General features: G+C 41.2%; 1 long non-coding RNA gene across 1 annotated transcript; it reads right to left on the reverse strand.

Moving 5' to 3' along the window:
* Nucleotides 1–1480: 1480 nt before the first annotated feature.
* On the reverse strand, nt 1481–25392 carry LOC125329511. Its single transcript, XR_007205182.1, has 5 exons — nt 24761–25392; nt 23234–23324; nt 6632–6807; nt 3843–4129; nt 1481–1583 (listed from the first exon to the last, which is right to left on the reverse strand). It is a non-coding gene; the product is annotated as an uncharacterized LOC125329511 (long non-coding RNA).
* Nucleotides 25393–27323: the final 1931 nt, after the last annotated feature.

A 27323-nucleotide genomic window follows, 5' to 3' on the forward strand; every position in this document is an offset into this window, starting at 1 on the left:
AACCAAATGCTAACATTTGTTCACAAATGATTAGTAAATGCTTACAAGTAATAGATACACTCACACAGACTGGCCTTTGGGAGTGATACACAAATGTAAAAAATAAAAAGGGCTAAATTCCCTGCCTAGTATCATAATGGCAAATATTGATTGGATCTCACATGTTTCTCTGCAGTCAGAAGTCAAATTCAGCTATAGCCAAATCGCCCCTGGTTTAATTCAGTAATGTTAGGGGATAGGTTTGGGCTGTTACAGGGTTTTCCCTGGTCCTCAAATGGTTTACTAGTGTTTGCAGTCAAATGGTGCCAAACATCTCCAGTGCAAACTGGTATTTCAGGAATTGAAGCAATGCATGACCTTCAGGAAAGGTAGGCTGAATTTTCCCATTCAGTTGCTGAGGTACTCCCATCACACATCTGTACTGTGTCTCTCTTACGGAGTAGTACTCCTTCTTTCTCTTCATACCTTTTGAAGGTCTCATACACTTCCCAGTACAAAATACGTGGGCCATTTAACAGGTGTGTGCTTTGTGAGATGGACCCTGAGTGGGCATAAGGGGAAGCACAGAATGGCTGAAACATTAAAAGAGGAAGCAAAGGCTGGAGACAGCCCATTTCCTCTCTATGGGAGTAGGAGAGAAAGAAATGGTTGGGAGTTTTCCAACACAACAGGTTTTCAGCAAAACATTCTGTTTCAACAGAAAGACCTGATTCATTGAAATGGAAATGTTTTACAAAGAACCATCTTTCTCAGTGACCTTTTAGCAGAACTCAGACAAGACGCCACCAAAATCCACCTATTACTCCACCGACTCAGTTGGAGAGCTCACCATACTTGCCATGTGAATCACAAAAATTAGAGACAGCGTAGCTTCTGGACTCCCTGGCCTGCTAACTCCCTGTGGTACCCTCCTGTGCCACCTACCCACATCATCCTTTAGGGAAGATGAAAGTTCGTGTCTACTCACAAGTCATGACTGTTTGGAGAGTGCACAACCTCAGAGCTTGTAAGGGATGACCCCAGTCTTGTCCAACCTCTGCTATTTGCAGCCACCTGTTTCCCATGAAGTTGGACTAAGGTATACATTTAAAGAATTTTGTCCAAAAGAGTCCAAATGATTGTGAATCCATCTGCCATTGCTAACGAGCTAGTCCATTTAGATTTATTATTCTTGCTGCAAATTTGAAAATGCGTCAGCCTTGAGCTTGGCTGACTCTTCTAGTCATCATGTGCCTTCATTTGCAAGAGAGAAAAGCTCCTTCTATTCCAGAAGCACATATGCAAGGTGCACTCAAACCCTCCTGAGCTAAGTCCACGTTATTTCCCTTGTGACTAACATTAGATGAACTAATGTATAGCTCTCGCTTACCCTTTGGCCATCCTCCAGCACTTGAAAAGTCTCCTTTAAAAGAAAGTTTATAAATATTTATAAAAAAATGGTGCAAAGAACTCAGATAATCTTCTGAGGCACTTACATGCAAGTTGGTTTGTCTTGGCAGACAATTATATCTTTCTCTTTGGCAAATGGTAAACTTTTGATTGAAGGTACATCACCAGATGGGATGCATCCAGCTTGGGCATTCCTAGTACAGAGAAGAAAGAGGTAATCAGAAGTTCTGTCTTGTCTGCATCATTATGCTTTCACTTTGGGTTCCTTGTCATCACTGACTGGTGCAGTACAACAGCTGTACCAGCCAACTGAAAAAGGCTTAGGCACTCTGGCACCTAAGCTATACATGATCTTCTAGGTTAGTTATTAACTCATTTTCGTCTGCCTGAATAAGGTGAATATTATATTACCTCCTGCCATCGAACAGGGTCTTTGGGTTGAAAGAAATCATTAGCCTCTGTTTTAGAAATGCAATGGCTTTTTCAGAGTGAGCTTATCTGTGTTAACGCAGTTTATGCAAACACTGGAAGAAAGATATGGAGAGAGAAAAACTCACCAAATGAAGAGCATTCACTTAGTGAGCTCTCAACTTCACTAAGGTTTCCATTTCTTCTATCCAGAAAGCTGGTGTTGGTTATTCAATCTAAATTTCAGTTAATTTCACTTGTACAGAATATAACAGTAGCATAGCCTTTCTCAAGGTATAGCAAGGGACAGACATTAAGGTCGGGAGATAACTCACTACCTTTGTCATGTCTGATCTGGAATTTATTTTTAAATGAGATAGAGGCAGATATTAGGCACAGAATTTTATCCAATTTCTATTCAAATTGGAAATAAGAAACAAACATGCCATGCTACAGAAGTTTCAAATGAGGAAGCAGTAATAATGCTTAATTCAGAAAGTAGCTTCTGTACCTTTTGTCATGTGACCTCTAAAATGGTAAAATACTGTTAGAATTAACATTTGCTTAGCATGGCTTTGCAAATATCCGCTTACTTAGTGGTTAACAATCAAGTCCGATTTCTTAAAAAGACAGCGTTCTTGAACTGAAGTGACAGCGAGAGATACAATTTAAATAATTTCAAGATGCTCATCCTCTTTAGCTAGGAGGAACTGGAGGAACAGAGGGTGCTGGGGAGCGAACGGAGGGTGCCGGTGGAGGCGGCAGTAGCCGGGGCTGCAGCTCCCTCCAGCGCCGGCACAGCGGCTTTTCCAGGGAAGGGGGCTGGCCTCGCTGAGCAAGCATCGCGCTCCGGGTTCCTGGCGTTTGGAAATTACTTATTAGCTCACAGACATGTTTGACGTGGTAGAAATACCTAGATTTCGAGCTTTAATGAAAATAAATATGGGATAAGATCATGTACACAGTGATTTGCATGAGTATCCTTGAAACCGTTAGGTCAATTGGCATAGACGATATTAACCCCATATGTTGGTTTGGGCAGGATTAAGAGCTGGATGCTTGCAGACTGTCAAGAATTTCACATTTTTAATGCATCATGTGGTATTTCCTTTGTAATGTCTAAGTGGGAAGCATACAGTGCTTGCTTCTTCAAGTATCTTGGTTAGCTAACTCTAATTGCCTTTCCTATTAATGGCTAACTTCTACAAACAGGAGAGATGTCTAAATTTGTGGAGGTCTTGAATCTCCTAAGGAAGAAAGGCCTCTGGCACACATGATGGTAGCTAGAATCAGAGGGCTGGGGCAGATTCTGCCCTCCCACTGAATGGTGCAGGCCTTGCCAATGAATCTGCAATCTTCCTGCCATGCTTCTCAGGCTGGTCTGTAAGATAAATCACCTCTGCTTGTCAACTATGGTTACAAACCTAGGGGAACCCCAAGTGAATGGGGGCCTCTGTAAGTGTTAGTGGTGCTGTTCCTGAAGCAGAGCAAGCCCTGAGGACAGTCCTCCCAAAATCTGGTTCCTCATGTGCTGCTGGAGTCTGTTTGGATCCACCTGCAGAATTGTAGCACAGGCACTGATGTGCCCCAGCTCAGCACCTGGCCAAGCAGAACCCATTGGGTGCTATGTCAGCCTGGCTTTCCTAGGCTCAGCCTTCCCTCTTCAATGGCTGCTTTACTTTCCCATCTTCCCTGCTCAGGGCAAGCTGTGTGAGAAAGCCAGTTGTTTCTAAAAGTATACGAGGGCTCTCTCTCCTGTCTCCTGTAAACACCATCAGTTTCAAACCCAACTCTTTCACAAGATTTTCTTAACTTTCCCCCACTGCTGTCAGTTGCAAATTTCCCATTAGGCACTACTATAGGCCCACTGGCTGCTTTTCAGCAACTTGCCTGGAGTAGCTATGAGAGTAGAGACAAGGAACACCATGCAGTGCTATGGCAGCCACAGACCAAAATCACAGCAGGGAGAGAACTCCCAACAAGACCCCAGCTGTTCTGTAGTGTCACTACAGGCCCATCACACATACAGACTGAAATGTTCATACCTCTGAGGAGTACACCTGAGGTTTCACAGCAGATTTGAGGGAAGGCAGCAGCTTCAGGACATTTCTTCAGTCAATGTCGGCTCAGACACAAGAAGCTCCCTGTGTGCCAGCAGAGGCAGCAAGTGACACAACTCATGATTTTACAGAAGCACAAGAATTGCTTATGGGTGAGTGCCAAGGGCATCCCTCTACTGTGCAATGTGGATGCCACTCAAACACCCGGCACCACTGGCACGTGGCTACAGACAGCACTCAGTGCATGTTGCAGAAGTGCATTCACCAAGGGCCTTTAAAAAAAAAGCACAAATGTAAGTGAATAAGATCAAGATGTGTTTTATGGATATTGTCTAGCTTCTTTTACATAAATAATCATACTCACTCAAAATTTGTTCCTTCCTAAACAGTGTCTATTCTAGTAAAACCTCCTTGTCCAACAAAATAGCACAAAAACTCCACAGTTTGTGTGGGATAAAAGGAGTGATGCAAACACAACTAATGTAATGGTGACTAAATTTACTTAATAAATGAACAAATAATGCTGTTTTGTTTCTCTCCCCTCCAGAGGAAATGTGCACCAAGTGGTTAATAATCCCATCTTCTGTCCTTACCCCACACAGTATCCCTGTATTAAAAAAACTCCACCACAGTGCTTGACTCTAGGGGCAGAAACTTTATAAAAGCAAAGAACTGGTCTAGATAATAGGGTTCACATATCTGACTTTCTCCCAAATTATCTTTTAAGAAATTTTTTCCCTTTAAATTTTTCCTGCACTTGTTCTCCTTAAAAAAAATAAATATTTTAATGGCTTTTTTTTTACAAATACCTTCATCTTCAGTGAAGTTCCTGAGACACACAGTAAGGCAGTAGAGAATCCTGGAGTTACAAAACACTATTCTAATATAAATAAGAGATAATAAAACAAACAGCTGGACCAGTTCCCTGTATAAATTATAATGATTCTTGAAAACACGCTGGAGCAAGGGAAGGACTCCTCTCCCTGAGAAGCAGCAGAAATAATGTCTGATGAACTGACCATAACGCCCATTCTCTGATTGCCCTGCTCCACCACTGGGGAGGAGGTAGAGCTGGGGGAAGGTGTTTTGAAGGTCGTGTTTTATTTCTCATTATCCTGCTGTGGTTCTGTTAGTAATAAATTCAGTTAGTATCTCTAATTTGCATCTGTTTTGCCCATGATGGTGTTTGGTGAGTGATCTCTCTCTGTCCTTCTCTCGACCCAGGAACCCTTTGTTATATTTTCTCTCCCCTGTCCAGCTGTGGAGAGGAGTCATAGAGAGGCTTTGGTGGGTGTCTGGCACCCAGCCAGGGTCAACCCAATACACACAGTCTCCTACATTTTCAGTTGATAGTGCAGAATTTACTGTTACTGGGTATAAAGGTGCCTGATTTGCTGGAGAGCATTGCAGGAGCACAGGCTCCTTCCCAAGACAGTGGTGACAAATTATAACATCATTTGTGTTTATCCAAGTAGTTCTATTTATAATAACCTTTCAGGTGACCTAATTGTACACTGGGTAAAACAAGCCTAAAGAAGATAGAAACTAATCTTTCAGAGTATGAAGTAGTGTACTATATAAATACTGCAGCTTAGCTAGTGTCTGTTTTGAATGTCAGTTAGGATCAGGTAGTGTTTATATGCTCCTGAGATTTAGCAGTTTTTGTTCAGGATTTCTCAAATTTGCATCAAGCTGGAACTTGGCATGTAAGCTGTCAGCACAGATGCTAGATTTATTCCAAAAATAGAGTAAGTTGAAGCTTTTAAAGGTGTCAAGTGGCTTATTTATGCAGTGGTTGCAGATCCTTTAGTTTTCTCTCTCTTTTAACTATACAAAATCTTACTCTGTCACCTTCCTCCAGCATTACTCCCTTCTCCAGCATTACAGTCCTGAACAGTGAGGAATAAGAAGGTAAGTAATCACATTAGAGTGGTAATCCAAAGATGGTGTGCCCTGGAAACAGGTGTAAATAATGGTAATTTTTGGTGAAGCAGAACTGTCCTCATGGAGTCACCATAAAGAAAAATAATTGGGAAAACATCTGAAATGCTACCCAAAATGCTAACATATTGCTTGATAGCACAGTGAAAAGGCAGGCAAAATCCCCAGCACTGGGAAGGTTTTCTAACAATCCCATTTAGACAAGGAAGGACCTTCTTTCAGGGATCACTGAAACCTCCTCCTCCAGGAATCATTGCAGGGTACAGCTCTACCTCCACTATGGTATTTATTGAGTATGTGCATTAAAGTCTAAGGCATAACGACTCAGAAAACTTGTAGTAGTATGGATCACTTATGTTCAGTGATCTACAGCACTGAGTGGTAACAAACTGCCCCTCACAGAGCAAATCAACCCAAATATATATAACCACAAGTGGACTCCTTTGCTCTATTTTGTGCAGCCAGAGAATGCCCTCTGCCATAAACTAAGCTCTGGTAGACTAGAAAACAAAACTAGGAGATTGTGAAACACAGGAGCTTTCTTGCAGAATGTCCTGCCAACAGCTTCAGGAGATGGCAGGTCAATGTAAACATGACATACACCCTGTCCTCTTTCCTTTTAAGTACCCTGAAAGACAGGATGGGGAAGGTAAAGCCAGGGAGGGCCTGTCTAGTCAGAGGTCTTGCAGTCAGAGATCCATCTGCAGCACGAGTTTCCATTTGTAACAAGTGGAGGCAATATCCAATTATTTGCAATCATGTTGATATATAAAAACCTCTCATATTATGATATGTAGGTTTTTGTTAATTTTGTCAGTTTTAAGAATACTTACAGGTTGCAAGGACTGTGATTAGGTTTCAGCTGAACTTAGTCATTTAACACAACCTTCAAATTCATAGCTGTATTTTTTTCCAGTGAGCAATTTACTCTTCGTAAAAGCACTTGTGCCAGTACAAGCTAGTGTGCATGACTTCTTTATTCTACTCTTCTTGGGGAGGCATCCCCCATCTATTTAAAAAACAAAGAGAAGTTGTCACAATGGTTGCAGAAAAATGTTTTTAAATTTAGACCCTTTCATTCCACTGCATCAAACAAGATCCAAATATGAATAAAGACCTGTCACAAGATTATAAGCTTGAAACATTTGCTCATACATAGTACATATTCAATACTCAGTAATTTTATTTTCTCTGAGAAATGATAGAATTTCAACACTCACTGGCTATACCTCTTTTTGGAGGTCTTCAGCAGTAATTTCTCTTCTAAAATCTACTTCATAAAATGTTCAGCTGTATCAAAATAATAGATGAAACCATATCAAGCTCTATTTAGTGGCCAAGATTTGCACACCTGCAATACTCACGATATGTAAACATTTTAGTCTCTCCTCTCAGAATGAAGCAATGTGAAAAACCTGAGCTAATTTATTTGGGCTTTAGACAGCTGTGGATGAGAACTAGTTTCTGGTCAGGATTTGAAATCATGCCAGTGGGAGCTTACTCTTAAACAGATGCTCCAGAATTTTATTAGGAAGGTCACATATCTCACACCATCATTTGGTGGGAACCTGGTCAGAAGTCTCTTCTCCTCCCGCTACAGCTGCCCCTGTGAAATAGCAAACATGTTTTCTGGTCATTGTGTACTCTGTGAATTATTTCTCTAAAAGCTTATTTACAGAAAACTCAGGGTCCATATTCTTAACTCTAAAAACATGGAGGTTGAACCAAATCATGCTTGTTAAAAATCCTATAACCCTTAGTGTGGTAAAATTCTGAATTTTTTTAGTAATTTCAAAATGTTAAAATAATTTCACAGATTAAAAAAATAAAAAGCCCCAAACCCACAAGGGTTTGGTTTTGAAAAAATAGATATAAAAATTTAGAGATTGTATTTTTCCCTAGTGGGCATAAAAATGAGACGACCCAGAAATATACGGGCAGAAGAATGCATGGAACATGCTTTGTCTAGATGCTTTTTGTGTCTCTTAAGCCTCCATGAACATCAGGTCTCGTTGCAATGTTTCCCCTCAGGAAACATCATGGTTTATGCCAGAGATTTCTATCTCTCAAGAGTTTCCTCTGTACCTATCTTCAAGTGAGACAAATGGAAGGTGGATATTTTTGGTGGGTTGCTCGTGCTGTTGATAGTCAGTAATACCTGGAGTTTCATGAATGCTTTCTGTTCTGGTTTGAAAGAAACTGTCCACCCTTTTCCACCCTACAGCTACCTGCTGGCATCCTACCTTCCCCTGTGTTTGCAGGAGCATATTTTGTGGTCATGTGGGGCGCTGGTTGTGCTTAAACCCAGGAAAAACTCAGAAAGGTTGGTACATCATCTGTGAAAAGATGGTGAGGGCCAGGAGCGGGGTCTGGGCTCAGCAGTGGCTCAGACTGAAGGTCGGGCACCAGCTCCAAGGCTGGAACTCACCACACTGAAGTAAGTGCTGTGCAGGAAAGGGCGACTAAATCAACCCCTGGGAGAGACTCCAACAGGGCACCCCTGGGATTCAGAGCCCAAGTTCACCGCTGGTGTCTGGCTGCCTACACACGCACAGAAGAGGAATGTGCATGCAGGTTGTATTTTGCAAGAACTGCCCGAAAAAGGTGCAGTGAATATTTTTTGCTCGTGGTGTGATTTGACACATGACATGCCACAGCAACCTTCCAGGGCACAGAATGTGATCCCAGTATGTATCTGATATAATTAAGGATGTATGACTTAAGTACCAGCTCATGGCTGTGGCCTGAAGTGATACCATTGGACTGAGATACAGCATTGTGGTTTTGCTTCCCATCTAGGGAATTGTAACGTGTGCTAAAAATACTGTTGGGCACATGGAAATGCAGAGTGTTATCGTGTGCAGAGGGGGACATGGAATGTTGGTCCCAGTAGAAGTCACCACAGAAGAGGGAAAATGGACATTTTAAGGAAGCCTTCTTGTGTTGCCAGCAAGATAAGCTGGGGCTGGGTTGACATTCTTTATCCCTCTCTCCACTCTGTCCCTTGCGGGATGAGGAATGATCTGTTTAGAAGTGAGTCATAGCTAAATAAAACATGCATAGGTAATCATTTGCACCATATTAGGCATCAATTTTCCCCCACACATTGTATCTATGTAGCTACTGGAGATCTTGTTTTCTTCCCTGTGTTTTTTCATGGGAAGATGCATTTATTTTTAAGCTGTATTTAAAGTCACTCATCTCTAGGGAAAAATGGGATACTTGACAGGAAGGGACCTAATCTTCTCTCCAAAGCTACTCTGTGCCCAGGCTCTGCCATCCCAACTCTGGGTGGCACACCATGACTGTGGTTTAAGAGAGCATCCAGGAGAGAAGACTTGTTCTGACAATCTTTTTAGAAAAAGTATCCAAGATCCTGTATGAAGTTATGGTTACAGACAGCAGCATCTGCTGAATTATTTAAATTGATACCTTCAGGTTCTACAATCATAGAATCAGAAAAGGGGGAGCAGAGAAATGTACACACTGAGTTACTTGTGAAGGACAATAAGGTAATAAAATATTCTGGATAAATACCAAATTAACCAAAGTGATTAAATTTCAGCCTTAGAGAGCTGTAGAGCCAACTCCTGCCTATTTTACCCATATGAGTAGTTTCATTAACAACAATCTGCTTCTTAGTAAATTGCCAGTTATAATAAAAACAAATAACTTGTTCTTTTGTGTCTCTGCTGCTATGCATTTTAATAATTCCAGACATACTCATTAAAACTAGTGCTTTTATACTCACATGTTGTAAAATACTCTTGCATTACTGTTAAATCACTCCATCTCCCTTTTCTGTCTGAGCATCAATATAGCAACAGAAGAGGCAGAGGAAAATAAATACCTCCAGAACAGGTGCAAGAGCAAGATGATGCAACTGTCTGCTCACTCTGCCCACAGGAGCAATGTGGCACCTCGGGGCCATGAGCACGGATCCAGAAAGTGGCACTGAGTGAATTCCATGCCAAAATGTTGACAACATCTGATATGTACAAGAGGGCCACTGAGTGCACAGAACTGTGTGTCCAGCAGAACATAACACCATGCAAACACCACTGGGGTTAGATTTGCACACAGTAATTATTTATTTGCTATAAAACCAGATGAGCCTTATAATTGCATCTAAAAGGTGTGCTCCCAAAATTAACAATCCAAAACCTGTATGAAGATAAAGGTTTCATCACCTTTATAGTTAATTTGAAAAAGTTGCTCTCCATTTGCTTATGCTATAGGTACTAATTTTAATAAAGTACAGAGTGACATCTATGTAGGGGGTTTTAATTATTTTTTACTTTGTCACACTTTTATGTTTATAATAACTGTATACTATGAGGACAAAGGGGTGACAGAGCACCAAGTTTGCTTTAAAAGTGTTATTTGTTCTTTTATAGTATTCATGAAGTACTTAAGGCTGTTCAGGAGAAAAATGATGTTTAATATGCACATGTGCAATACCTAGTCTGCAAAAACAAGTTGGCAGACATTTGCATGGAGCTGTTGGTAACATGTCTTTCCTAAACAATGGTACATTTAGGAATCTGTTGGCAGTTTTTTATTCTGCCCATGAGGAGTGACACCCCAAAAGACTCATTTTGTGCCCATTCTTCTCAGGAGCATTACTGAGAGGGCAACTGGCTCAGCACTGCAACAACTTTGGAGGGACAGGTTTCACTTTACTGACCCTGTGAATGGGGAAAACTGTGGTAAAATAATATGAATTTGGATTTCTGTCCACACTTCCAAGAGCTACAGTTCAGAAGCTAGTAGAGTTCTCTACAGACATTATTCTTCCCTATTTCTGGAGTCCCTGAATCTGTCATGCTCAATGTTGTTCAGAGCTGGAATAGAAGGGCCCAAAGACAGCTGACAATCTGTGTGTGATACAACAGATGATACAACTCATGATAAATGAGTGCTAATAGATAGAAATAAGGAAATAACTCTGTTATGGGCTGCTCAGCCATTTGAAGAATTGATATGCAGGGAAGGTGAGAGAGGGTAAAACTTACTGTTTTCTAGAAAAAATATTGTTTCCAAATAGAAGGACTTTGCTCAGTGTCTTTTTCCAGTCTAGTTGAAGATTCATCTTAACACTGATGGGTATCTAATGAGTTTGAAGCACTACCTCTTAAACTATGAGCACTTTTGATGAATGATTGTGGAACCCTGTTGGATGGCTACAAAGTTGTGACCTCTGGGTTAAGGAGGGTCCACTTAACCTTAGGGATCTGTCCTGTGGTTGAACGTGGTCCCACCAGAGTTCAGCATTGCAGTGGTACTCTGCAGACAGAAATCCAGCATCTCTGGCTCTCTTGTAGATTTATCAAGAGAATAAAACAGAGACCAGTCTGCCGCCAGTGTCCACAGGCAAACGCATTTCAAGCAGGAAAAAAAAAAATCACTTGAGTCTTTGTACTGCACCAAGGATAACACAGTCCCAACCCAAACAAGTAAGAATTATTATTGGTAACAGACAGCTGGAAACACAGGTCAAGGACAGAAGATGTCCCTGCCTCAGTAGTTTTCCATTTGCTCGTGATGGAAAGGTCTCCAGTGACCACCTGACTGTTCTCCTGGCTTGTTGTAGCCTCGTGGGCAAAGCACTAACTGTGATGAACTTGCAGTTCCTGTGAGCTCAGCTCACATGGTAGGTCAGACTCCAGACTCCCAGTCTGTGGGTGAAACTCCTCTGATGGCATTTCCTTTAAAGCTGTAGCATTATGCACTTTATTCTCTGCTGCATAAGCTTGGGCCCATTTAATCTAAGGCATCCTGCTTAAAATTGGTTGGCGTAGTGGAGTTTCTGCGTAAAGATGATTGAAAAAAGAGAGAATTGAGTGATAGGAAGTGAAGCCAAACTACAAGTGGTGTGAACCTTGTTTTCGAAGTAGAACTAAATGTATGTGATATAATTTAAAATGAAATATATATATATAAAATGTTTCATTTCAGTAAGAAGAAATGCTGAAAATCTTTTTTACTACCAAGCAGATGTGGATGACATTGGCTGGCAACACAGTAGTGCAATGGGAATTTTTTCAAACATTGCCACAGTACATGCTTTTTTTTCCTATTGAGATCTCACTACTACTATAATGTCAGTCAACTGAGAAGAATTTCTCATGTTTTGGGTGGTAATAAATCTTCCACAAAGTGTTAACCAACACCTTGGGCAGTTTTCCTGGTTGGTATTACTCTAGATCCCACAATACAAATTGCTGAAACAGGAGAAGGGGCTTAGGTACATGTTTCAAACATTTCCTTCCTAGTTTTGGTCAGCATCGTGTGACTACATGAGTGAAATAGCAAGGGATTCATCAATAATAGTGGTAAACTACAGCTCAGGCTTTGAGTTACAAAAGAAAGCAAAACCAAAACAACTTTTCCTTCCCCACTCCCCCTCCTTATTCCCATCTAACAGTTCAACAGACTGTGAGAAGTCTTGGAATAATTCCTCTTTTCAATGCTTCTAATTTAAATGACTTACTAGAAATGAATATTTCATGGCATATCAGGACTCTCCAAAGCTTCATCTCTTTAGCACTAATTATTTCAACAGGACCTATACAAAAGGCAAATACTGCCACTTTTCTATATTGTCTGCATGAATACTATAAACCCATCTTCATTTGACAGTTAAAGCTCTCATTTCTGTATTTCCTCATTTTTACTTTTCAGTGTCTCCTACAGTTTGTAGTGTCATGGGGTTAACACCACAGTTAACCAGTTAAGTCCTCATTAGTAAAAAAAGTAAGGCTGCTAACACTTAATCCTTAGTTTTCTTTCTCTTTAAGCCAAAGACACCTTTGATTTCCACGCTGGAAATTCTCATAGCAGTACCCCTAAACAAAATACTGTTTAATCCTCCAGGTCAGTTTGACATCGTATCCATTGCCTGAGCAAGGAAGCAAGGTCTACTTAGGCACCTACATGTCTGGAGCTACGAAAGTTTCCACTTCGGAGTAAATAGTTTCCACTAGACCTCACTTCTCTTGTAGTAAAAAAACAAAACAAACAAACAAACCCAAAACAAATCAACCTTCCATCTGCATTCCTTTCACATTCTGATGGCCACAAATAAATTTAGATAACCTCCCAAAACACAGCCTTATGTCATTTGATCAAATGGAAGGACATGCATTATGAAGCTGGAAATCTTTTCCATGTACCTTAGCTGAGGTCAGGACAACCATGTGTCCAACCTGTTGCCTGGGGTGTCAGCATTTCAAATGTGCTTTCAGAGGCTCTTGCCACAGTTCTTTCATGCAACATCCACACTGAGGAAAATAACCTGCAAGTCCAGGCTCTTCACCCTTTCAAGTTCCCTCCTGTTCCTTTACTCATTTTCGACTTTCATCAGACCATAAGGTGCAATTTGCAGTGAGATCCTTCCTCTGTCCTGGCTTCTGCCTGACTCTTGAAGTCTGGTTGAGCATCCAGGTGGACTCTAACCTTGAGAACTTGAATAACAAAAACCACTGGGAATGGGCTACAAGAGATCAGCACAGGGGCTCACGGTGGCTTCTGCCTGCCTCTTGCTGCTATAATACCCAAGGTGAGGGCACTGAGGGCTGCTCTGTGGTGCCAGAGCAGCATAAAGCAAGACCAGTGCAGCCAAAGAGAGTGAACACTATGAGCATGTGGCAATAATTTCTCCAGCCTACTCTGCGTCATTGAGCAGCCCAAAGGTGGGGAAACACCTCAAAGGAGGAAGGAACCAGAGTTTCAGACTTTCACTGCTCATCCTCCAACTTCTGAGCTGAATGACCTAGAAAATTTTGACTTTCTAGAATTGGTATTCACAAGTGTGGCACTTCACTGATCTAAATACTCAGGACAGCTTTTCCCTCAATACCTCCATATGGCCTTTTGTCACCCACACTAAGTTTTCTGATGGAGAACTAGGTGGCTTTGCATGCCCTAGCCCATTCCCCCAGCCAGTCTCCTGAGCACCCAGCACCCTTGTTCACAGTAATCAGATGCATGAATCTAACAATTCAATTCCAGTTTTATGAAGTGCAGATTTCTGTAAAGATGGAGTTATTATCACAAAAGAACCTGATGTTTATTTTCAGACCCTATAGGTTTTGACAGGTTTATTAGTTTTAGATGTGGATCTTAACTGACTTCCATTCTTTGGGTATTACAAGACACTGACCTCTTAAACATTTAATAAACATGATGAAACAATAAACTAGAAGAAATGAAATGTTGTGGAATTAGCTCTGCATTTGAACTGAACTTTTATTCTATCATTTAGCAACCACAAGGATAAGCTTGTAAAGTGGTTCTTTTGAAACAGCCAAACAAGTAGGATGATTCGGGAACACATGGTGTAAGTAGGATGAAGTCTTATAAAGAAAAATCCTTCATGATATTGTAGCTGAATAAAGCCAAGGCATAATAATTTCCATTTGCCCATACAAGCTACTGGCACAATTTCTACAACAGAGCTGAAATGGTATGTGCAGATAGCCACTGGGGTGCAAAGTTAATGTTTTTATGAATGAAGCATCCTGGCATGCACAGGTGATCATCAAATGCCAAGGATTGCCTCTCTCTTTTGCATCACAAAACATCTGCAACAGTCCTATGGCATTCAACAACACTGTTTATGATCAAGAGCCAGATTGTGATGTTTGTGTTCGCAGCTATTTAGCTTTTACCCTAGATTTCCTTCCCAAATTTTCCTTCATTTTATCCTGCTCCTGTTGGGCTTGCAACCATATAAATTATATGAACAATTGCATTTTTGTCAGGCTAGTTGCCCTGTTGGAACTGCCAGAATCTCACTGGGCTGGTAAATCACAGTTTGGTAGCTACTGCCAGACATAACAAGGACATCCACTGGTGTCCAGGAAGATTTTGGGAAGCAAGGCACTGCTCAGAGGGAATATGGATATCTCACAGTTGATCTGCTTGCTAGGAATATGGAAGTAAGGGGAGCAAAACTAGGCAGAAATATTAAAAAGCCCTTTTGGGATTAATGGTTAAATACTTATTTTGGGATTGCAAAATACAGGAAAATAGGGAACATAAATATATTAATCCAACAAAAACTAGATCAGTGAAAAGGGTTCCTCATGTAAAAGCTGAAGCACAATGATGAAAAAGTATCTATTCCAGCAAAAACTCCATCACTATTTACTTCCCTCTATTAATACAATCATGGCTTAGTGTAAATCTGATGTAAAACTGAAATGAACTGGAAATGAGAACATTCTGTTTTGCAACTGTTAGAAACAATTGAATGTGATGTTAAGTTCATCACAGGTTTTGTCAGCAAGTCCTTGCTCCTTTAAACTCCTATGTACAGGCTTTCTACTCTTTTGGAGTGGGGATTAAAAAAAAGAAAGTCATTAATTTGGCTTAGTTTGCCTGGGAATTATGCAATCTGGACAATGTAGAGAGCAGTGTTTGAAAGATGTTTTTACAAGGTTGTGCTGGGTGAAAGCAGCACTTCCATCTGGCAGATGCCTGAAATGTGAACTTGCTGTGGGAAAGACTGGAACAAAAGAGGAAAATAAGGTGATACTGGCTATTCAGCTGCAGTTACAAAGTCTTACCTGGCATGTGGCAGAGCTCTTGGGCAAGCTCAGGGTGTACCAGTGTTGTAGAACAACAGAAAACCCAGAAATAATTCTCACTTTGTCTGCAGTGCTTAGAAAACAAACAAGTGTCACTGATTTTTCTTTAATAATAGATTCATAACTAAAATATTCCTTGCTTTAGTGAAACTGGAATAAAGTATCTTCTAAAAACATGACCAACCAATAAGACATAAATAAAATTACTTTCATGTGTATGAGATTATTATAAATGGGACTTCTCTTTTAAAAGAAGAATACTGTGAACAAATACATGATCCAGTTTATTAACTGAGATTGGCTGGATTACATTTTGAAAATAAGATACACATGTTGGCAATTATCACACTTCACTATAGTTAGGCCTTTGAAAGACATACCTCATGTGTTTTTTTCCTGTGGAAATCATAGCTTTTTAGCTTGCCTTACTAGAAGATTTTGAGAAGTATCTTTTCAAAATGTATATACAAGCCTGATTTCTGAATTCATGTTCAGACATGAGAGGGCAGATCCAGATTCCTCTATTACCTGGGCTGAGGTGGAAGTTTGGAAGGTCTTCCAGCCAGCTGGGATATACCACAGAGGGGGATTAGGTATAAATGTTTCAGTGGCTACCATGTTGGCCTATAGCCTGTGTCACTCAGGGTACGAGACTAAGAGAGGCCTTGCCTGGTTCAACTAGGAGAAGAACTGTGTCAGTGCTCTGTTTTATTAGGGTTATTTTACCTTGCAGGATGGTTGTTCTCATGTCCTGGTTTGTAAAATGTAGCAGAACAGACCTTCCCTACTTAATATAGGTGTTATTAGGGGAATTTAAACTGCTAGGCTCTTAGGTAGTAGTTGCCAAAGTAAGATTATATATATATGTATGTATTTTTTTTTTTTTTACTTTAGCTTTGAAAGAAAAAGCTTCTCTGCTTGATAAAAATAAAGAGAGAAACCTTTTGAACAACAGCAACCCGCCATTCAAGGCACTCGTGGCATGTCCAGGCCAAGTTCTTGTTCCCTATCAGGTAGAGCCCTTGTTTTGCCCTGGCTCTGCTGCCTGGCTGGTGCCTAAGCCCTAAGCACTGGGCTGCTGGCCATTCTGGAGCAAGTCTCTCTCAGAGTGAGAGACTTCTCTTTCTGAAACACAACAAAACATGATTTAAGCACTCCACATGTCTTGAGAAAGCTCTGTGCTGGGATGCACTGGTTACAGTGGAGAGAGGCAAGTTAGATCCCATGGAAAGTGATACAGATCTTAACCATAGCACCATATTCAGTCTAAATAAATGATTGTTGTTGCAAAGTTTGGACAGATGGCTGGCAAAACCTGCCAGGGGCATTTCAAAGTTAATATTCATGTGCTGTCCCTCTTCTCCATGTTAAGGAAATGCATGTTAATGTTAACCCTGGCACTAATCCAATACTGGGTTCTGACATTAGAAGGACATACACAGCAAGTAGGAACATGTCTGCGGGGATTAGAGGTGACTGTTCACTCTCACAATACAAGAACTTTGTGCAACACCTGTAGGGAAAAGGAGAGGAATCCCAGGCCCAAAATCTCTGCTTCAAGCCCATTATAATTTCCAACATGTCCAAGCAATGATGACAAAGTATTTTGCAGACATTATTGGACTTCGGTGCTGTTAGTCCCATTCTGGCATAGATAACACACAAGCATGAAAAAGACAGACCTAACCTCTCTTCCCTGTCATGCAGCTTAGAAAACCAGTGGAGTATTGCGAGAGATATTGCAACAACAGCACAAATTAATCTCCTTATCTAATTGACGCCAGTATTGGTGGCTCAAAGTTATATGACATAGAAAGATGTGAATTTAAAATGTCAAGTGTCAACGATAAAGGAACCCTGGCCTCAGCTAAGATTCTCAGACAGCAACTCCCCAGGTACAGAAGTGCCACAGTTAAAGCATTATTTACTTCAACCAAAATTTGCCACCTTTACAGTATGAAGGAGCTATGCCAGTCCTGTCCCTCCTTCCAGGACAGCAGAGACAAAGATGGCCAGGTGATGGGTTAACTTCATGTACTGCACTTCAGGCTTCATTGAGGGTGTTGAAAGACCTAATTTTTCAAGCAAAGCCTGGGATAAAATTACATCAGAAGCCATACAAGTCTTCAGCTGCCTTGAGCAGGCCAGTAACAGGGGAAATCTTTTTTCCCTGTCTTATGTTACGGAAAACCTCAGATTATTTTTGAGTTTGGTGCTGATTCTAATGTCACTTTTAAAAAACATGAAAAAAGGAATAGAGTTAAAATCAAGACTTCATAAATCTTACTAGAAAAAGATTCTGTTTAAATTACATGAGATGAAAGTATGTTCTGAAAACTCTCCAAAGGATCTTAAAAATGCAGTAGGGGGAGAAAGATACCATCCAGTTAGTCCTCTAGTCCTACACACCAAAATAACCACACTAAATAGCAAAATAATCAATTAAGGAGGGATCAGAAAAGCATGGGGGAAAAATTGAGCAAAGGACTCAGCAAAGCCAGTATCCCTGCCTCTCTCTGTGCTTCATTTATTTCTACAAAGCCAAAGATTGTTTTCTTGAAATTATAAAATGAAAGCCAGCCCTGCCCTGTTTTGTTAGAAAATGTTGATCTTTTTATATCAGCTACCTGCTCAGAGGCAGAAAATTTCAGATAAATTCTTTTAACAGGCTCTCTTTTTTTACTGTAAGGCCAAGTAAATGGATGAGGCATTTATTTTTTGGAAGAATGAGAGAAGCATTTCTGCTCTGCCTCTGTGTTTGTGGCCACTAACTGGTGACAGCCACTAGAAATTACTGCCTTGAAAATTTTCTTCCACTACCAGCCCAGTCTATGTGTTGGAGGCAGGCAGAGGTGAGCAGAGCCTCAGTCAGTGGATTTCTTGTGTTGGCAGCCAGCAGCAGCACTATTGCTGGTATGCCTTTATTCCTGTTGTGGACAGGCGCTGGAGCAGGGATCCATCGGCCTTGCAGCAGGCAGGGAGGCGTGCAGCTCGTGCCACAGCAGCCCCATGGGGCTGACATGGCTGTCTTTACTTTCATGTTCCCATTTTTCTGCATGTCAAGCTAAGCCACAAACCAGCTCAGGGCTTTATCAGCCACCTGCAGAGGATTAGGTGGGCAACCTTGGCCTAAGGTTTCACAGCAAGCCCAGGCAGCGGCAGCAGCTCTGGCATGTGGGGAGCTGAACCACGGTGTCCCACGGCCCCAGCAGAGATCAGACTGCATTTGTGCACCCAGGCTTTACAAAGCAGCCATCTGTCACTGTGCAGCCACAGGGGACTTAGAGGGGCTTCAGCAGCTGGATCCCGTCCCCAAGTACTGTACAGTCTAGATGGGACCAGACAGTAACCAAAGTGTTACAAGTCAGTGATGGAGACCTGAGGAACTGCTCCTGAGACAGACCCTCTACAACAGCAAAGCCCATGCCAAGAACTGCAGCAATGGAAGGAGAGAAACCTTATCTTACTACCTGGAAGTTATTAAGTCTGTACTTCATACAGTAAGAAAGTTATTATCACCAGCAAATCTGTCCCTTTCTCTCAGACAAAGAATTTGCAAAGCTATGAAGCCAGGTGTCTGATAACATGGAAATCACATCAGAGATGAACACCATCAAAACTGTTTTTAACTGCCATTCTGGAGGTGCTTCCAAGTTTTAAAGTGATTGTTTAGGGAAAACAGCTAAGTTTTCAGGTCACAATAAGATTACCTAAAATAGAATTTAGAGTTTGGATGCTTAGTACGAAAATGAACAGATAGGACCATAAATCTATCTTATGCTAGATACCTCTCTGTATTATTCAGAGACCCTGAGATTTTAATTTTTATATATTCTAATGCTTACATTCTGGCGGGAATTATACTGCTGTAATTTGGTCAACTAGCAGGTATTACTTTCAATAAAACCAGTGGAAACAAGATTAGATGCAAACCCATTTACAGCAAAGCCAACCAACCAACCCAAACAAACCTCAAAACTTGTAATTTATAAAGCACTTGCTCTGATGCAGCTCGTGCCCAGCTTCCTGGGAACCATAAGGGAATATATTAATTCCTCTGTGAGGCCAAAGAAGGCAAGTATCAGATGGAAGACACTTTATAGTGGATCTACTCTAAGTCATTCAAACTTCAGTAGCTGTTTGAGATATCTTCTGATTCTCTGACTATAGTCTGTTCTCTGCGGACCAAACATGAGAATTCTTTAATCAAAATGGTTTTCTAATCAACGTTAAAAAGGATTTTAAAAAAACCTCCAAAACCTTTCTGCCCTACAGAGTTAAGGGAAAGCTCACAAAAAGGAACTGAAAACCAATATGCTGCTTTTATACAGAATTTCCAAGAAAACAGGTGTGGGGAAGCAAGTATAATGAACAGCCAAGGAATGGTCTTTAAGAAAAATGAAATGTTAGAGAGTTTTCAAGCTTATCTTAAGCAGGTATCATTGTAAAAGCAGCTATAAAGAGCTTTTGTTAGTGTTACAAGTGTAACTAGAAGCAGAATTCTGTTATGGTAATAAGGCTGCTACTGCAAATATTTTACAATGGAGAAATAAGCTTTTTGTAGCTAATAAAAACATATATATTTAAAGAAGTGGTGCATTATGCAGGTCAGCATTATGTTTCACCTCTGATTTCCTTTTTTTCACACCCCCTGCATGCTTCTTCCTCACCAAAAGCCATAATCCTTGAAGAGGAGGTAGTCATGCTCTGCACAAGTGTAATAGTCTAAACACGTCTTTTTTTCTGCAGATTGAGACCTGAGAATTTAATGATTTACAGAACACCTCTGCTCGAGGTCTTCTCTCAGTTTTTATTAATTAAGAGTACATGTCTTTGATACAAAGTAGAATCTCTGAGAGGCGAGAGGCATTGCATTCTCAGGTATATTTAACACAGAGCAATGTGATGGATGCAGTTCAGGGTTCTGTGCTGCCCATCTCTTTGCTAGCATAAATTTAGAAAGTGTTAAAAGGTCTAATGCCTATAAAAGTTAAGCATGTTACAGCAAGCCAAGAAAAGGGAGATGATGCATTCTCTCAGGAATCTGTCTAAGGAAGTTATGGGTGTAGCTGCTGCGCTCTTTGGCTTTGGTGAAAGTCTAGAACAGGAAATGTTGTGGGATGTCCCTGGCAAAATTTACAGAAACAACAGCTCTAAAGTAAGTGGGAAATTTAGATAAGAGAACTGACATAAATCCTTAGGACAAACGAATCACCTATTGGACTGAGAGTCTAGAAGAGTAATATCTTCCTCCTGGAATTAACAGTTTATTGCAGAAAAATGAATGAAATGCTATAGCAATGATAGATTCCCCCAGAGTAGTTACTGGGTCTTCTCACTTGGAGAAGAAATGAGAGGAATTTTCTTTTTTTATTCTGCTCTTTTGTTAGTTATAGACGTAACAGGAATTCAGACAACAGAAAAAAAATTCTAAACCACTTGGGGAACTTGTCAGCCTTTTGTGATTAATACAAAATAAGTGGGACTGAACACAGTGGGACTCCAAATCTTGGCCTCCTCACCACTGACCCCAGAGCCACTCCTAACGTGGTGCTGTAAAAGCCTACGCTTACTACTGGAAAGAGCCATTACTGACAAATGTGGTCTCAGAAAATGTTCAAAGGAGTCATGTGTCTGACTTCTTTTTCTAAAAGCAGAAGTTACCCTTGTTAAGTCTATTCTGGAACAATATTGTCAATCATTTTCTGAGCATTCAGAAAGTCCTGCTTTGTTTGCAAAATTAGAGCAGAGAACAAACAAGAGTAAATTGTCAGCTTCAGCAAAACCATCTATTTGAAGCTGGAGGCAAATATCAGGATACCTTCTTTCCTGAACATTTTGGGCCAGACTGCCTCAAACGGTGGAAATCAGAATCAAGTTCAATCAACAAGGCTTTCTAGCGCATTCCCAGTAGCAAAGTGACTCCTTGCTGAGCTGCCAGACTCCAGCACTTCCGCCCACAGACCTGCAGAAGTGCCCAGCTGCCCTGCAGATACACGTTAAATGGAGCTTCAGTGTCTGCAACTGGAGACCAATGCTGTCACTTGCATAACACGCAGGGTCTGCTCAGTGTTGAAAAAGAGCATGTTTAGTATGCTGTGTTTCTTTAGGGAAATGGGTGACCACAGTTAACCTCCTTAAAGTTTTTTTCTGCTGCGGCAGGTTTTTAAAGCAAAGAATTTATTGGTGTGAAAAACCAGACATGCTCTTAATGCCAAAGTTGCAGTGCCCACATTTCATATCTGTGTTTACTTCACAGCACCATTCAAGCCCTGGTCCAAGTAGTCTCAATAATAATTGCTTGTTAATATTAGAGTGGTTCCTCAGGAAGTTCCCATGTCACAAAAAACACTGTTGACAGATTGAGAAGAGGTTCAGGTAGAAATTCCCCCTACTGCACCAGCACTTTAGGATTTGTTGTGAACCTAAACATGTGAAGAATATAGCTTTCACCCACAGATGGCGATGAACACAGTCTGTACCTTCCCAAGATAGAAAACCGCAGATTCAGGCTCAAGGAAATGCCAACACACAGCTTAAAGAAAGGGGCTCTCGTTTATGTTAAAACAGGATAACCACTTTGGCATGAAAAAGGTGGGAGTCAGATTGGTATCCACCCATTCATGAGGCTCTGAAAAACCCAGGAAGGCGCAGGCTCAGAAGAAAACTGCCTCATCCTAATAAGGCAGAGCTGTCTGGCAGTGACATAGTCTGGATGCCTTCTATGTGAACTAACGCACGCCATCGGGGAGCCGCTTCTGCGCGGCTTGGGAGCCGTGTCATCTTTCCATCAATAACTAAGTGTGGTCACCTCTGCAGGACTGCTTGTGCTGAGTTACACACAAATGCTGTGCTTGCTTGTGTGCTGCAGGAAAATCTCATGTTACAAGAAAAGCCACTTACCGATGTCCCGAGTTACCCTCTGCCTCTCCTTCAACACGAAAGCCCAGAGAAAAGAAAACAGTCACCATGACTGACTAGAAAGCATTTCTGTCTGCACAGGGGATAAAAAATTATAGCAAATATTTTATTTATTTTTTTGACGCTGCAGTAAAATGATACTGCTTCTTTGTTTGACTTTTCAAGACCTTCCTTTGTTTAGATTTAACTTGATATGACTGAGTCCTTTAGAAAGATTAGATTTGAAATGGAAGGCAACAGCTCAGAAGAAGGGCATCTATGCAAACAGCCATGTTTCTGTCTATTGCTGAGTGGAGGCGGCAAGGTGTCTGCTGAGGTAGGAGATGCTGCTCACTTATTTTGAAGAAATGTCTTTATTTCTTCATATATTTATAACATTCATATCCACTACTTTAATGCATTCCAGGGAGAGGCAGATCTCTCTACTTTTGTCAAGAGAATCAGCTGAAAACAAGCCAATAACAATTTCTGGACTTAAAAGCAAGCTCTGTGGTTCTGCAGGAAGGAGGAGATTTAGCATTATAAGCACAAACAAAAAAACCAAGTCATTTACAAAGAAGAAAGTAAGTATATCATGTCAAAATTTATTAATGTAGGTGCTGTTCTTATACTTCATAGCCAAAAATGATCCTTCCTGCAGCAAGATTTCCATCTGAATTTTTAGGATATTTTCTTGATTAAGCACTGCAAGATGTGCCTTTTGTGCCAAAACTTCATTTTGGTCTATTGGCATTGTGGAGCTTTGTTATTCAATCAGAAATCCCCCATGTATTAAAATGAAAATCAATACTCAGCTACCTCTACTACATCTTACTCTTTTCTTTCAATAGTTTTAAATATTGAACCAAAATATGGTGGTATGTTGACATTTCATACTTTTGCAAGGCAGAAAAATTAAAGCAAGTGATGACCTTTTCTTACCATCTGCAATAATCAAGTACAGCTCTACTGGTCTCTTAATCCCCCTCCATGCCCTCCTTCCAGGTTTGGTACTACAATGGGGTATCAGTGGCTAAAAAGAGAGCAAGAAATTGTGGTGAGGGACAGAAAATGTGCTGAGGTGCTCTTGGGTGAATGAACAGTGGAATTGTAAAGATTTTGTTTAAACGCAGGCATTTATCTCTTAGCAGAACAAAGTATGAGCTTATTCAATTCTCAATTTATGAGATAGTTTGGGATTGCTTAATCATCATTGGGGCTCCCTAAACTTCAACTACAATGAATTTTCAGTTTGGAGGAAGTGTTCTCATTTGCTCATCAATTACTCAGGAAATGAAGGTAACTCCAACATTCACATACAGAGAGGAGCTTCCACCACAAGCCTCCCAGTCACTGTAAGCAGCTCCTTTAACAGCCAACTCCTGCAAAAACATAAGGCACTCAAGAGGTGCATCAGGCCAGGCATAAATACATCTCTATGCTAATAATGCAGAAAAGAAGTTGAAAGTTTGAAAGGTACTCCCAAAAGCCCTTCTAACTGATGTACATACACATTCTCAATGAAAAAGGCAACAGACCCCTTTGACGTGCCATCTCCTGCAGAGAGGCCTTTTCTCTGCCATGTCAGACTCCACCTGCGGCAGGAGTGAAACTGGGTCTGGCTAGAGATCTACAATTCACTTACAAGGGTCCTGTTTCACTTGCAATTCTTTAATAGTTCCAAGGTTCTAGACATACTGTTTCAACAGTGTGCAACTTCCCTGCATGAGCTACGGCTTCCGCTTCAAATTGCCACATTCGAGTAAGGGGACAGAACCAGTAATTTGAATTCATAGACCTTGGAACACTCCATTCTGTTTGAGCAACAGAGAAGGGGATTGAAGTATGCCCAGCAAAGAGACCAAAAGCGTAAGCAAGTGTGAGGCAGTGCATTGCAAGCGTACAAAGCATTGTCAGGGTGCCCTGCCAAGCCATTGTAGGTGTAGTCAATATAGAAACCCATCTGAAATTTTCCAGAAAACACTTTCCACATGACTGACATCTTCTACACGTCAAAACCAACAAAACATTCATTATCCCAGCTCTCTGTCCCAAGCAGGCAGGACAAGAACACATGTTGATACATCAGCATTTCACAGGAGAGAGCAATTGTCATTTATGACCACCTCTGCATTTTTCTCCTTTAGATGAAGGATTTCTTCCCTCTGCACCAGAACCTGTCAGCACACACCAAACAATAATGATGTATTTAAATGTAGTCATTCAGCACTATGTACCCAAGCACCTACAGCTGAGAAAGCTGTTCATTCAGTAAGCCAAATTTGGAGCCTCATTCTGCTTAACCTGAGGAAATGCTCCATCGTCATTCCACTGCTTATGCTCTTGTTCTGGCATCCACAGAAAGCCTGGTGACTCAAAAGTGCCCACTCTTGGGCAAAAGAAAATGGAAGACACTCCAAAATGTAAGTACAAGAAAAGAAGTCTCTTCAAGGTAGGGAGATCACTCACCTCCAACATCAGTTGTAATGCAGGTTTGCTAGCCTGGACTCCTTCATTCTGGTTGAGAAATAGGTCCTTCATTTCACTACTTCCCTTACTCTTAAGTTTCTCTTTGCTTTCTCCATCTCACTGTAATGAAAGAATAGTCAGTCCAGTCCCAAGTAACCATTCTGAGTATGTATTTCAACATTGTTATGGTTAATTAGCTTGTCAGATAGCAATCTGGGAGCAGTGGATATATAGGTCCCTCAGGCACGTTGCATATTTTATCTTTGCCATATCACTAATTATAACCATGGTTGTGATTAGAATGCCGAGATTCACGATTTTACACATCACTCTTTCCTTGCCTATCCTAAGTTTCATTTCAGCCTCCTCTCTCTGGCTCCAAAAGCAGAGACATCAGTAACATGGAATGCCTGCCAATGAGCAGGAGTGAGCCAATGCTGATCCCTCTTCCTGTAACATGTCCTGGCTGAGCATGTCCAGGCTAAAACATCATTACAGCCAAATTTTCACATCCCCAAAAGCAGTATTTCTTTGTATCACTATGTACTAGTACGAGCAACACTCCTCTCAAGCTTCTTGAACAGACAACCTTTAGATTAAATGGAGGAACTGGAAGCAGGTTTTAAACTAGCTTTTCCGTATACTAGAGGACACTTCGTATGTTTAGTTGCACTAAAAGTACCTAATCTCTTTAAATTCTTATCCTTTCAGAGACCTGCTAGGATTCTTGAAATGAGGTAATTCAGACCAAGGCACCTGGGATAAGTAAAAAAACCCAAAACCAAACAGTGAGAGAGAGGGAGACCAAAAAAGCATACAAGTCCATAAAAAAGAGTTGTGCAGGACTCAAATACCTGATCCCAGACTCTCTTTGCGTGATTGCCTCCTAGCACTGGAGAAAACTCAATTTGACAGATACCTGCTTTTTCCACTTCCCCATCCAGGTGCCCTGAGCTGCACCACTTTATACATCCAGAACTGCCTCAGCTGAGGGTAAGCAGAGATGCTCAGCATCCTGCTCTGCTTCACCCTGCTCCACACCCAGAAGCAGGGCTTTAGTTCAGCCCGGTGGCAGGAAACACTCAGCCATGGGGCAGTTGGTTTCCAAGTCTCAGAGATGCAGACAGATGCCACGGCAGCTCCCGTCTTCCTGTAGAACAGAGGATGAGGTGGGGTTCTCTCAATTTGTTAATCTGATGCTTGGCTGCTTCTGTCTGTGGGCAAGAAAGCTGTGATTCTGAGCAGGATACCTTTGTCACTGGGTGACATCTTCCTCCTCTGTGAGGCAACACTCCCCATCTCACCAGCTGAAGCCATGGTACTGCTCAGGGAAGCACTCACCATGCTCAGGGCACTCCAGGGTGAGCAGGGAGTTCTGGTTACTCTCCTCACTGCCAGAAATGCTGGCATACATTACTGTTCAAGTGCCAAACACAACTCATCTTGGGGGCAGGAACCAACTGACCTGATCCTTTACACAAATCCAACATCTCCCCTCTTCCTCACAACTGCCCTAAGCTGTAGCCCACAACCCTGCAGCCTTTTTGTGTCTTTGTGTTCATGCTTTCTTTCCATTTAATTAATTTTGGTTTGGCAGAACACATTCAAAAGGAGAGAAGGGTGTTCTTCCAGGATAAGTGGTTGCCTTGGAAATAGGACACATGGATTCAAATTCTCTCAAGTTGAGAAGAGAACCAAATGTAAAGCCCCTGCTTTATCTGCAAGGGCAGTAACCACCCACTGCCATGGGAAAGGTGCACCTCTGAGACATTCAGTGAGCTGTAGCCCACTCTTTGAAGAAATGGACCATGGAAGTGTCCTCAGGAGCCAGGACCAGGCTTCTGCAAAAAGGCTTTCCCCTGAAGCTTGAAGCCTGTAGTAGGACATTTTACTCAGGTAATCATCCAGGCAACTTCTTGCTGAGCATACAGACTTTGCATAACTCTTTCCTCAGGCTGACTGCTAATCTGTCAGGGAGAGAAGAAAAAAATCGGTGATTTTGCCTAAAAATTGGTATGATAATAATGATGCTTTCTGGATTGAGCCAGTAAGTACAAATTCAAGTGAAATGGTTTTATACCTGATTTAGTTGGGTTTTTTTTGGCTGAAAAATGCTTTCCCTCATAGCTTCTTTTCAAGAAAAGTTAGCATTAGGTCTGGGTTATTTACAGCTAGTCAAACTGCAAAAAGGTTGTCTCAGGGCATGATCTTTCTGAAAAAATGCCAAGACATTCACAAGCTGGACACAGATCATTTGTTGAGTGTTTTAGGGTACTGTGAAGGTGTCAAATGAAGACGACTTCAGGCATCCATAGCAAAGGCCCAGGAGCCAGCGGGACTGTGACCCTGCCCAACCTTGAAGCTGTACTGTCTTGTGTGCTGAAGATCAAAGGCAACAGAAATAACAATTATCATGTTACATCATGCTGTTCCGATAAACAAATGCACATATTTTCACTTCAGCTTTTCCTGTGCTTTAAGAAAAGTGCAGTTTTAAAAACAAACCCCAAAAGACTATGAATTAAACTGTGTATATCCAAAAGCCAAGCCTGTTATGTTTTGC

Source organism: Corvus hawaiiensis, chromosome 8 (genome assembly GCF_020740725.1).
Source record: "Corvus hawaiiensis isolate bCorHaw1 chromosome 8, bCorHaw1.pri.cur, whole genome shotgun sequence".
NCBI classification, from domain to species: Eukaryota; Metazoa; Chordata; class Aves; order Passeriformes; family Corvidae; genus Corvus; species Corvus hawaiiensis.